Here is a 10,976-nt window from a genome sequence, read left to right on the forward strand (position 1 = left end):
ACACCCATTTTATAAATCATCCCATTTATGAGTCCCTTACATAGCTGATACGTATTTGTGAAACATAGAGTCTCCTGGTCACTTGGTTTCATCATTTATAATTTCTTAAATAACAGATCCAATGGTGGTTTGAATAAGAAAGGCGCCATAGGCTCAAATATTTGACTATTTGGTTTTTGACTGGTGAAACTGTTGGGGAAGGATTAGAGGGTGTGGCCTTAGAGGAGGTGTGTCAGGGGGGGATGGGCTTTGAGGTTTCAAAAGCACTTGACAAGCCCAGTCTCTTTCTTGCTTGGCCTCAGGCTATTGATTAGGATATAAGCTTTCAGTTTCCGCTTTAGCACTATGCCTGTCTGCCTGTGGCCATGCTCCCTGCAATGATGATCACGGAATCACCTTCTCAAATTGTAAGCAAGTCTCCAATTAGATGCTTTCTTTTATAAGTTGCCTTGGTCATAGTGTCTCTTCACATCCATAGCTATTTTCATATTAAAATATGTTATTTAACTGGAGATTATTTAAGCAATAACAAGGCTAATTGCTTTGTCTTTTCCCCTAATGGAGGATTAAGAATTCCTCAATCAGTATTATATGTATGTATGTTTTATTTTATTTTTCATGTTTGTGTTGTGTGTAGATGCTTACGTTTGTTTGTGTGTGGATGTTCATGTGTGATCAGGTGCTTGTGTGTGTGTTTTGCGGGGAGCGTCTTCCTCGATTGTACCAACTTATTTGTTGGAGAAGGGTTCTTAGTTGAACCTAGAGCTTACCAATATGGCTGGTCTGGCTAGTCAGAATGCCTACCCGGCATTTATGTGGGTTCTGGGGAATCCAAACTCCAGTGTTCGTGCTCGTGCAACAAGTGTTTTATCTACTGAGCACTCTTTCCAGCCTATATCTATGAACATTTTAAATATAAGTAATGTTTGCTGTAGAGAATATAAATATGACGATCTAAAAAGGAACATAAATGGTGGAACACTCTTTTAATCGCAGCACACAGGAGGCAGAGGCAGGCAGATCTCTGTGAATTCAAGGCCAGCCTGGTCTAGAGAGTGAGTTCCAGGACAGCTAGGGTACCACAGAGAAACCTTGTCTCAAATGAACAAACAAACAAAGTGAGCATAAAAGTCCCTCATCCCACCACCAATGGCAAGATCAAACATCTTAACATAAATTTCTCAATCAATACTGTATTTCAAAGAAAACTGTGTTTATTAATTAGGCATGATGTGTCACATGCCTGTAATCCCAGTACTTGGGAGGTTGGGGGAAAAGAATCAGGACTTTTAAGGCCATCCTTGACTATATAATAATTTCAAGGCCAGTTTGTACCATCTAAGTCCTTATCCCAACATATGTATAATAATATAACTAATATAATATATAATTATAGAGTGTTTAGTATGTGTTCAGAACTGTCTTAGATTCCCAGAGAAGGTGAGAAGAATGCTTCCAAGGAACTTATGTTTCTTTTGACCCAGAGCTGGCATTGTGATTGCTGTGGTAGAGCTGGTAGGGTGATTACTATGGTAGGGCTGGTACAGTAGTTGCTGTGGTGGAGCTGGTACAATGGTTGCTATGGTAGAGCTGGTATGGTAGTTGCTATGGTAGAGCTGGTGTGATGGTTGCTATGGTAGAGCTGGTATGGTGGTTGCTATGCTAGAACTGGTAGGGTGATTGCTATGGTAGAGCTGGTAGGGTGGTTGCTTTGGTTTGAATCTCCAATATCTCCTAAAGGCCCAAGAGCTGAAGGCTTGGTTAGGTAGGCCACTGGGAGGACTGTCTTTGAGGAGGAAGGTGGGGTCTGGTGCTTCCTCTCTATCTTTGCGTCTCCCAGCTCCGATGCAGGCAGCAACTCTTACACTCCGTGCTCCCTGCCATAATGCTCTCTGCCCTCTAACAAACTGTGAGTCAAAAAAAATCTTTTCTCTTTAAGATGCCTGTCTCAGGTATTTTGTCCTGGCCACAGAAAGCTGACTAACACATTCATAGGAAAATTAGCTGACATTTGATAGTTTTCCATGTTTTGAATACTCAAGGCTTCAAGCCTGTGCTTTTTTTAATTTGGCCAAGGTTGTAGCAAAGGGATCTGATGGGCTCAAGTCCAGCTGATCAGTTTGGATGGTTACACTGGTTCTTTTAGAAGAGCACTCATTTCTCACTGCCTCATTGTTGGGAGCAGTGAGACCCCAGATCCTAAATTTCTTGTAATCCCCTGATCTGAGTGCCTACAGCTGCTCTGAGCACGAGACCTTCAGGAGTTCCTGATGGCAGGAGAGTGGTTTCTGGTGGGTTTGGCTGGGGCATGGCTATCTCTATATAATCTGCCCCTGAACACAATACAGGGGGCATTCTTGGGGGAATTCAAGGATGACCCGTGTCTCTGTCTCTCTGTCTGTGTGTTTGTGTATTCTCAACCTTCAGCCCCTTTCCTGAAGCTCGCAAACTGGGTAATAGCGCATAGAGCGCAGACACAGGGGCACGGTGTGCGGCACCTCATGTGTTAATTTGGGGGGAAAAGAGATTGGCATTATGATGGGAATAGATTGCATAACCAAAAATGTTGGGGGAAGTGAAGATTAAATAATCCTCAAATACAAAATCAATTGATGTATGATTAGCCTGAATAAGAAAGGATAGACTATAAAGTTTCCAGGAAAAATTATTAGTGTTTTCATGACTTTGGGATGGGCAAAAATATCTTAGCAGAACATTACAAAGAGACAGCTTTGACCACAGCAGCCAAGAGAACCCGCAATTTGATTTTTTTTTTTTCAAAACTTGCTACAAACATTTTTCACAGCAACAAAAAGACTCCCATCCCTCTTAGGGACAGCAAGACTGTCTTACTGTGTGGTAGCACACTCCTGTAATCCCAGCATGTAGAAGGCTGGGGTAGGAGGATCACAAGTTTGGGAACAACTTGGGGATACTAGTGAGAATTTGTCTCAAAAAAAAAAGAAATTTGAATTTCAACACATGAAACACTTTAAACAAAAGACATTTAAAATAGCTGGGAAGGGAAGGGGGAGGAAGGAAAGGGGAAAAGAGGGCGCAAATGTAGCTTGGTCAGTGGAGTGACTGCCTAGCATGCACAAAGCCCTGGGCACAGTGCTCAGGCCTGTAATCCAACACTTGAAAAGCAGACGCAGGAATATAGAAGTTCAAAGTCATCCTTGGCTATATATAGTGGCATAGAAAACATTTTATTGCAAAAAACAAAAAAAGAAGAGGGGAAAGGAGGAAAAGGAAGAGGAGGAGGAAAGAAATGTTTGTAAGAAAAAATTAGTAGACTGCAAGATATGGGTGACAGGGAACTCACGAAGAGAAGACTCCTAGAAATCAGTTAAGAGGTAAACAAAAAGGCAAAACTCAGAGTTTTAGGGAACAGAATTAAATCAGCTCACATTAGAATATATGCCGTCTTTCAGCTTCACATAGCCAGTAAGCACAAGAGAAGGTGCTTAAAATGAACAGGAATCAGGAAGTACAAATTAAAACCACAATAAAGTACCACTTTCCATCGATTACAACAGCTAAATAAGACTTAAATGCTAAGCATGGGCAAAGAATGAGCCATCGGTGATATACTCCTTATACTGATACGAATACTACAATGACTAACTGCTATTGGCAGCTACAAGCCCACTCACAGACAGTGTCTCACCACCTCTGTGTGTGTGTGTTATGTATTATATGATGTACACTCACATACAAAAAAAATCTTGATGAATGAAAGTGTTTCCACTGCCGTAAAACGGTTTGTTTGTAATGGCAGTGGACTGCTGAACCTCTCACATGTACGGACCTGGCAAAGGCGAATACCGATTCACAAAGCACAGCGGAAACACTGTGTCCAGGGGAAGGAGCTTGCACAGACTAATTCCTGCCACATGATGCTATCGTTATAAGATACAAGAACAGCTGAAGCTTAGCCGCGTGATAGAAATATCTGTGATTGTCTCGGGCGACAGTCTGGTGGTGACTGCACAGCGGCACCTGAGACCTTCATGGAGCGATGGGAATGTTGTAAGTGATGACCCCGAAAGTATATACTTTGGAGTAACTTTGGTATGTTATCTACTTACAGAACAGTTAGGTCAGGGTGCTTCGACATCTCCTCACGGAGATTCATCAACGGTTGGATGTATACATTTGTCAGAAGAAACTGTAGACTTTCTGTACCATTTATTGAATGTAATAGTTATCTTAAAAGCCTAGGGGGGGTAGGTTATTTTTCTGAAAAATCCCCAGAAATTGGTTACATCTCCTGTCTCAGTTAGGGTTACTCTTGCTATGACGAAACACCATGGCCAAAACAACTTGAGGAGGAAAGGTTTATTTAGCTTAAGCTTCCACAACACATACAGTTCATCATCAAAGGAAGTCAGGGCAGGGACTCAAATAGGGCAGGAACCTGGAGGAAGGAGCTGATGCAGAGGCCATGAAGGGGTGCTGCCTACTGGCTTGCTCTTCATGACTTACTCAGCCTGCTTTCTTATAGAACCCAGGACCACCAGCCCAGGGTTGGCACCACCCTCCTGTATCAATCTCTAATTAAGCAAATGATTTACTGGCCTGCCTACAACCCAATCTTATGGGGGCATTTTCTTAATTGAGGTTCCCTCCTCTCAGATGGCTTTAGCTGTGTCAAATTGAAGTAAAACTATTCAGCACATGTCCAGAGTGGCACATATGATATTGTTTTATGGATGTGGAACTGGTTTTCAATGGAGACCTGTGGGGTGCTTACTGGGACTCGGTGTCGGGAGAATGGTCCTCGGCCCTGACTGCATGGTAGTTTCACGAGATTCCTTAAACTGTGCCCTGCCCATAAACTCCAGACTGCACCTCAGACCAGATAAATGCGGTTACTGAAGGAACTGAAACATCAACTCATTTAAACCCTAAGTGACTCCAGTATGCAGTGACCCCGGAGACCCACTATTCCGTGTGAAAACGCACCTCTCTTTTAAGCACCCATGCTTAGTAGATGACATCGCCAACTGCAAAGACCCAATGCTACGGTTCATATCTGTCATATCACCCAAGCGCTTGATCCTGGCTGGTGGTGCTGTGGAAGGTGGCAGACACTTTGAGGAAAGGCTTTGGAGGTGCTCCACCACAGGGGCATGGACCTTAAGAGGTACTCGGACCTGCACCCACTCGTCTTGCTGCCCACTTCCGTGAGGTGAGAGGCTTTGCTCCACCTTGTGCCCCCGGCCATGCCCTTCCGCCTCACGCAGACCCAGGAACAGCAGAGCCAAGCGACCAAGGACGGGAAAGTCAACATTTGAATTAGAATAAATTTGTTTCCTTTGTTGACTATGTTATCTGGAAGCAGCAGAAAGCTCACTAACAGGTCTGGTGTTCTAAAACAGCCGAGGTCACCTTGCCAGCTAGTGCCCAGCTGTCTGGTCTGGCTTTGGACCTCTATATTCTGAAACTCAGGCTCCTGCTTGCGGTCCACTCAGGTATTGACCTTTCTAGACTAGTTGCAGCGGAGGACTCAGGTATGTGACTATATCCTTCCCTCTCCCTCCCTCCTTCTTCCCTTCTCTTCTTCTTTTCTTTCTTTCTTTTGGTGTTTAGGGTCAAACCCAGAGCCTTGCACGTTCGGTAAATGCTACGCCGCTAAACTCCACTCCCCAGTCCTATTATCCTGCCATTCACTAAGACCAAGGCTTTGAGCTCTAGGACTGTTTGGTACATATATCCTAAACTTCATCAAGCTGTTTTCTTTCTCGGTGTTTCACAGACTTGCTCTCAATCTCAGACCCCTATTTCCTCTTTCCTTCACACCCACAGTCCCAAGCTGCCCTCTTGGATCAGACAGTGGATACTGTTTATCCTTGATGCTGGCTCCAAGAGCAGCTTCACAGCACACATCTATCTCAGGAAGTCTCCCTCCTTGGTACCAGCACCTTCTAACCAAACCAGGGCCCATCTCTCATGCCAGCTGAGTAAGTGCAGCTTAAGAGAGGGTTCTTCCTGCCTCGACTGACTTCCTTTTCTCACCTAACTGGTCATTTTTGGCCTGATTATCCCGTCTGGCTAGTTCTTATCCTCTGGCATGGTAGACAGGCCTTGTTCTGTTGGACATCACAAAGAATTGGAATCAAATGAGAGGAAATGCCTGGAGGAACACCAGGCTAAAGCCAGCGTATCAGGTTTCTGTGCCTTCTGAGGGGCTTGTGTCTGCTCCAAATTCCATTCCACTGACCCTGTGCTGTGCTCTCAGTGCAGGCAGCAGCATGAAGAGTGTGCTGGAAAGCACAGCTGCTCACTCTCGGAGCTCTGAGGGTCTTCCTCCGAGTCTGCGTCCCCTGGCTCAGACCTGTCTGGACCTTCCTGGCCTGGTCCTTAGCTCTGATACTGTGTTCATCTACGTATCTATTCACCGCTCATATCAGCCTCTCGTGTCCAGCTCATAGGGTAGATCTCACCGAATTCCTGACATCAGGTGCACGGACATCTGCACTTCTTCCCCACCCTGTTTCCATTCTTGTCTTCCAACAATGGCGCCGCACTTTGCTTAGGAAACCTATCTTTACCTCCATTCAAAAGTCACGTTAACACCATTGCATAGAGTGCCACTCCACACTGCCCTTGAATAAGGCACAGGCGGAAGTCCCATCTAGTCACGCCCGTGCTCGCTCATAGGCTTGAATGGCAGAGTAGCAAGGTTCAAACTGGCTAAAAATAGGGAAATGAACTTTTTTTTTTAAAAAAAAATGTATAATTATTATCCAATTTTCAAAATTGATTTTAAATTATTTTTCTTATTTACATTTTAAATAAAATTATTTTTAAAACACACATATTCAGCTAGCCTTGGTGGCCCATGCCTATAACTGTAATGGTCACTTGGAAGGCAGAGACAGGTGGATCTCTGTGAGTCCAGGCTAGCCTAGCTCCAGGTAAATTAGCTAGGCCTACATAGTGTGGCACTGTCTCAGAAAGAAAGAAAGAAAAAGAAAAAGAAAGAAAGTAAAGAAGGGAGGAAGGAAAAGAAAGAAAGGAGGAAGGAAGAAAAAGAAAAGAAATATGCATATTTCTTATTTCAAATTCTTTTTTTGTCTGTACACAAAGTCCTTCTCTTATAGCCATGTCCAACCTATAAATGTTAAGATGAGAGAGATAAGACATCTGAAAAATGTCTGCCTCAAGAAGGCACTTAGTAAATATTTGTTGGCTAGTCATAAATAATTATAAGATTAAATGAAGTCACTCATTTTTTTTTGTTATGGTTATGGATGAAATGATTGCATGTGTCTACCCCAAAGCTTGTTTACAGATGTTTTGCTTGTTTTTTTTGAAATAAAGCTTTTTTTCTATGTAGCTCAGGCTAGCCTTGACTTCTCGGTTGTCTCATCTCAATCTCCCAAGGCGTCCAAGTGCTAGAATTCTAGGCATAAAATACCGTACCTGGAATGGCGCTCGTCGGTGCTTTTAGCAGAGCTATCCATAATAACTAAACAGCAGGAACGAGATATCTGTCCGCCGATGGCTGGAGAGGTGTAGCCGCACATCCATACCATGGGATGCTGCCATATAAGAAGCAATAAAGTGCAGATGGTGTACGCCATAAGGAAAATGAATCTGGGGAATGTCAGGCTAAGGCGAAGAAGTCGGTCGCAAAGGACTGCATAGAGCACGGATCTATTTCTGTGAGATGGCTAAGAATAGACAAATACCCTGAAACTGAAATTAGATTAAATGCTAGGCTGGGCCTTGAAGACTGGATCCACTGCTGTGGGAGGATTAGGACCGAAGGTACAACGCTTGTTTTAAGGATTCTGAAACTGTTCTACAGTTGATAGCATGGCAGACTCTTAACTCTGGTTATACTAAAAGGCAGTGGATTGTACACTTTAAAAAATAGTGGGTTGTGTGGTGTGTGACCTATATAGAAATACAGCTAATTATAGGAAAACTGGAAGAGGAGTGTGCCGCTACAGTCTTGCAAGAGGCGGTCAAAGGACATCTCGCTACAGTCTTGCAAGAGGCGGTCAAAGGAGATCTCGCTACAGTCTTGCAAGAGGCGATCAAAGGACATCTCGCTACAGTCTTGCAAGAGGCGGTCAAAGGAGATCTCGCTAAGAACCTGACAACTGAGCACAGAACTGAGACACCGCGCCTAGGGTATATGGTGGAAGAGCATTCTAGGCAGAGCAGACAGCAGATGCAAATCCCTTGAGATGGGTAACAGATTGAGCTACTGGAGGAAGAGCAAGAATGTCATGTAGTTATAGAGAAATGAAGATGCGGCAGTTAATAGAACTGATAGGATGAGATAGGACAGTGCTCACAGGGCGTGTACACCAACGAACTATGGCTCGCTGACAATATGGTTCACTGGGCCTGCGATGGGCAGGAACCAGGTCTATAGCATGATATTTTTAAAATGGAAAGTCGCTTTACTTGTTTAATTAATTTAGTTTTCAAGACAGGATCTTGCTATGTTGCCTCAACTGGTTGTAAAGCTCTGAACTCCAGTGATTTCCCCCTGCCTCAGCCTTCAGAGTACTTAGCCTACAGGTATGTATCAACATACCCAGACTGAAACATTTATTTTAATTGAGTGTTTTTCTGTTATTATGTCTTCTTGTCTTCACCTTGCCAAAAAAGAAAAGAAAAGAAAGACAGAGAGAAGGAGGAGAAGGAGATGGAAAAGGAGAAGGGAAAGAAGGGGAGGGAGCAGAGGGGAAGGAAGGAAGGAAGGAAGGAAGGAAGGAAGGAGGGAGGGAGGGAGGGAGGAAGGAAGGACGAGAGTAATTTTGAGAGGACAGGTCTACTTTTTGCTTTTCTTTTCTGCTTTCTTCAACCAATTTCTCACCTTTTTGATTTATTGGAACACTCGCTTGATTTTATGGAATTAAGTGGATTCTAGAGTTAAATACAAAGCCAATTAAGATCATTAAACTAATTATTGGGCTGGGGGAAAGACTCAGTAAATAAAGAGCATTTGAGTTCAAGCAAGAGAACCAGACATGATCAAAATAAACAAGTGTCTGGAGCAAGGGCTGAAGAGGCATGGTGTTGGCACTATTAGCATGAAGATGGGTTTAGGGCGTGGTTTTTACCAGAGGAGCGACCTGACCAACAATGAGTGTTTGCTCTTCTCTGCCATCATCCACCTCACTTGTTATACCTCTCTCCTCTCCATCTCTCTTGTCCCTTTTTCCTCCCCCACCCCGTCTCTCTGTCCATTTGTACACTGTTGCACTAAACTGACATTGCCTTGGAAAGAAAACAAAATTAAAACATAGTCAGCTCCATCTTATTACTATGAGAAATAATATAGTGTAGTCATTTTAGTGGGTCACATCAGGAGAAAAACAGAACCTCCCCCCCCCCCCGCCATTCACTCCAGATCCGCACAGAAATTCTCAAAAGCTTCCTTTCATTGCGAAGAAAAATGGTGTGGTTAGAACATTGGCTCAGTGGTTAAGAGCACTGACTGCTCTTCCAGAGGACAGGGATCGGGTGGCGGTTAGGAAGTGAGGTGTCAATCCCCAGCACCCATTTGGTGGCTCACAACCATCTGTAGTTCCAGTCCCAGGGACCTGGTACCCTCTTCTGGCCCTCAAGTATATCAGGCAGGTTAGTGATACACAGGCAGGCAAAGTACTCACACATAAAATAAGCAAAAAGTTTTCTTGCTGTTTTATTTTGGGTTTTGTTGCTGTTGTTTAAGAAGAAGCGGTGTCTAGAATGAGGGAAAGGTCATCCTATTTCTGTTACATAATAGACAGGAATTGATCGTTGCTTAGGATACAACTGCAATTGCTGTTGAGGCTTCACGAGGGATGCTTGCTCTATTTCAGGGTCTTTTCAAAGCTGGAACAGGTGCGGACTCCCTTTTATCATTCAGCGCCCAAGGGATTTAGGCAGCAGCTAGAAGAGGCGGTTGCTCAATGGACTCCCAGCCAAATGGGGTTTCATTCAGGCCCCAGAGTGCTCCAGCCAGCCTGAGGCCCTGCCACGGCTCCTCAAGCCCTTCCGAAATAGCTGCCTTGGCAGGCTACCTCCCATACTAAAATTAGCACCACACCTGTCTCTTCCAGCAAGTGTTACGTTTCTGAAGGTCCTCAAGAATGGAGATCACAAAATATGCAGCCGGTGTCCTTAAAGAGGGAAACCGGAGCAGGCAGATAAAGCATGTCTAATTTCTTGCTATGTCACCATCAAGCACGAGCTTAGTTTTCTCAATCTTCTGCGTCCCTTTACTCTCGCCCTCTCTCTCTCTTAAGAATTTAACGTAACCTGAACATCTGTTAACACATGCAAAGAAATGCTGGGTAAATAGAATTGAAGGAAGAAGTCTCTTTTACAGCCTAAAATCCTTAGTTTTGTTTATTCATTTGAGACAGGGTGTCACCACGTATTACTGACCAGGCTGGACTCAAATATGCCAAGCTCCTTCTACGTCTACCTCCAAAGTGCTCGGATTACAGGTGCGGGCCACCAAACCCTGTGTCTTACTTAGGGTTTTTGTTGCTATGAGGAGACACCATGATCATGGCAACTCTTACAAAGAAATACATTTAATTGAGGTGGCAGCTTACTGAATTCAGAGATTCAGTCCATTATCATCATGGGATGGAGCATGTTGGCATGTAGGCAGACATGGTGCTGGAGAACGAGTCACCTTGCAGGCAACAAAGAAATCAGCTGAGCCACTGGGTGGTATCCCGAGCATAGGAAACCTCAAAGCCTGCCCCTGCGGTGACACACTTCCTTCAACAAGGCCATACCCACTCCAACAAAGCCACACCTCCTAATAGGGTCACTCCCCATGAGATTGTGGGAACCTATTACCTTCAAACTATCACACCCCGCTTAAAACCTGACTTTTTACAGTCCCTGACTCAGTATCCTCTCTCTCACTCCCAGACCCATGGTGAAGTTAAAAAGATTAGTTTCACCCCTAATGTATATTTCCCAAGAATTAATTAGGCCGGGCGGTG

This window comes from Microtus oregoni, unplaced genomic scaffold (assembly GCF_018167655.1).
Source record: "Microtus oregoni isolate MIOR12 unplaced genomic scaffold, Mior012 000012F_ref0000307, whole genome shotgun sequence".
In the NCBI taxonomy this organism is placed as follows: Eukaryota; Metazoa; Chordata; class Mammalia; order Rodentia; family Cricetidae; genus Microtus; species Microtus oregoni.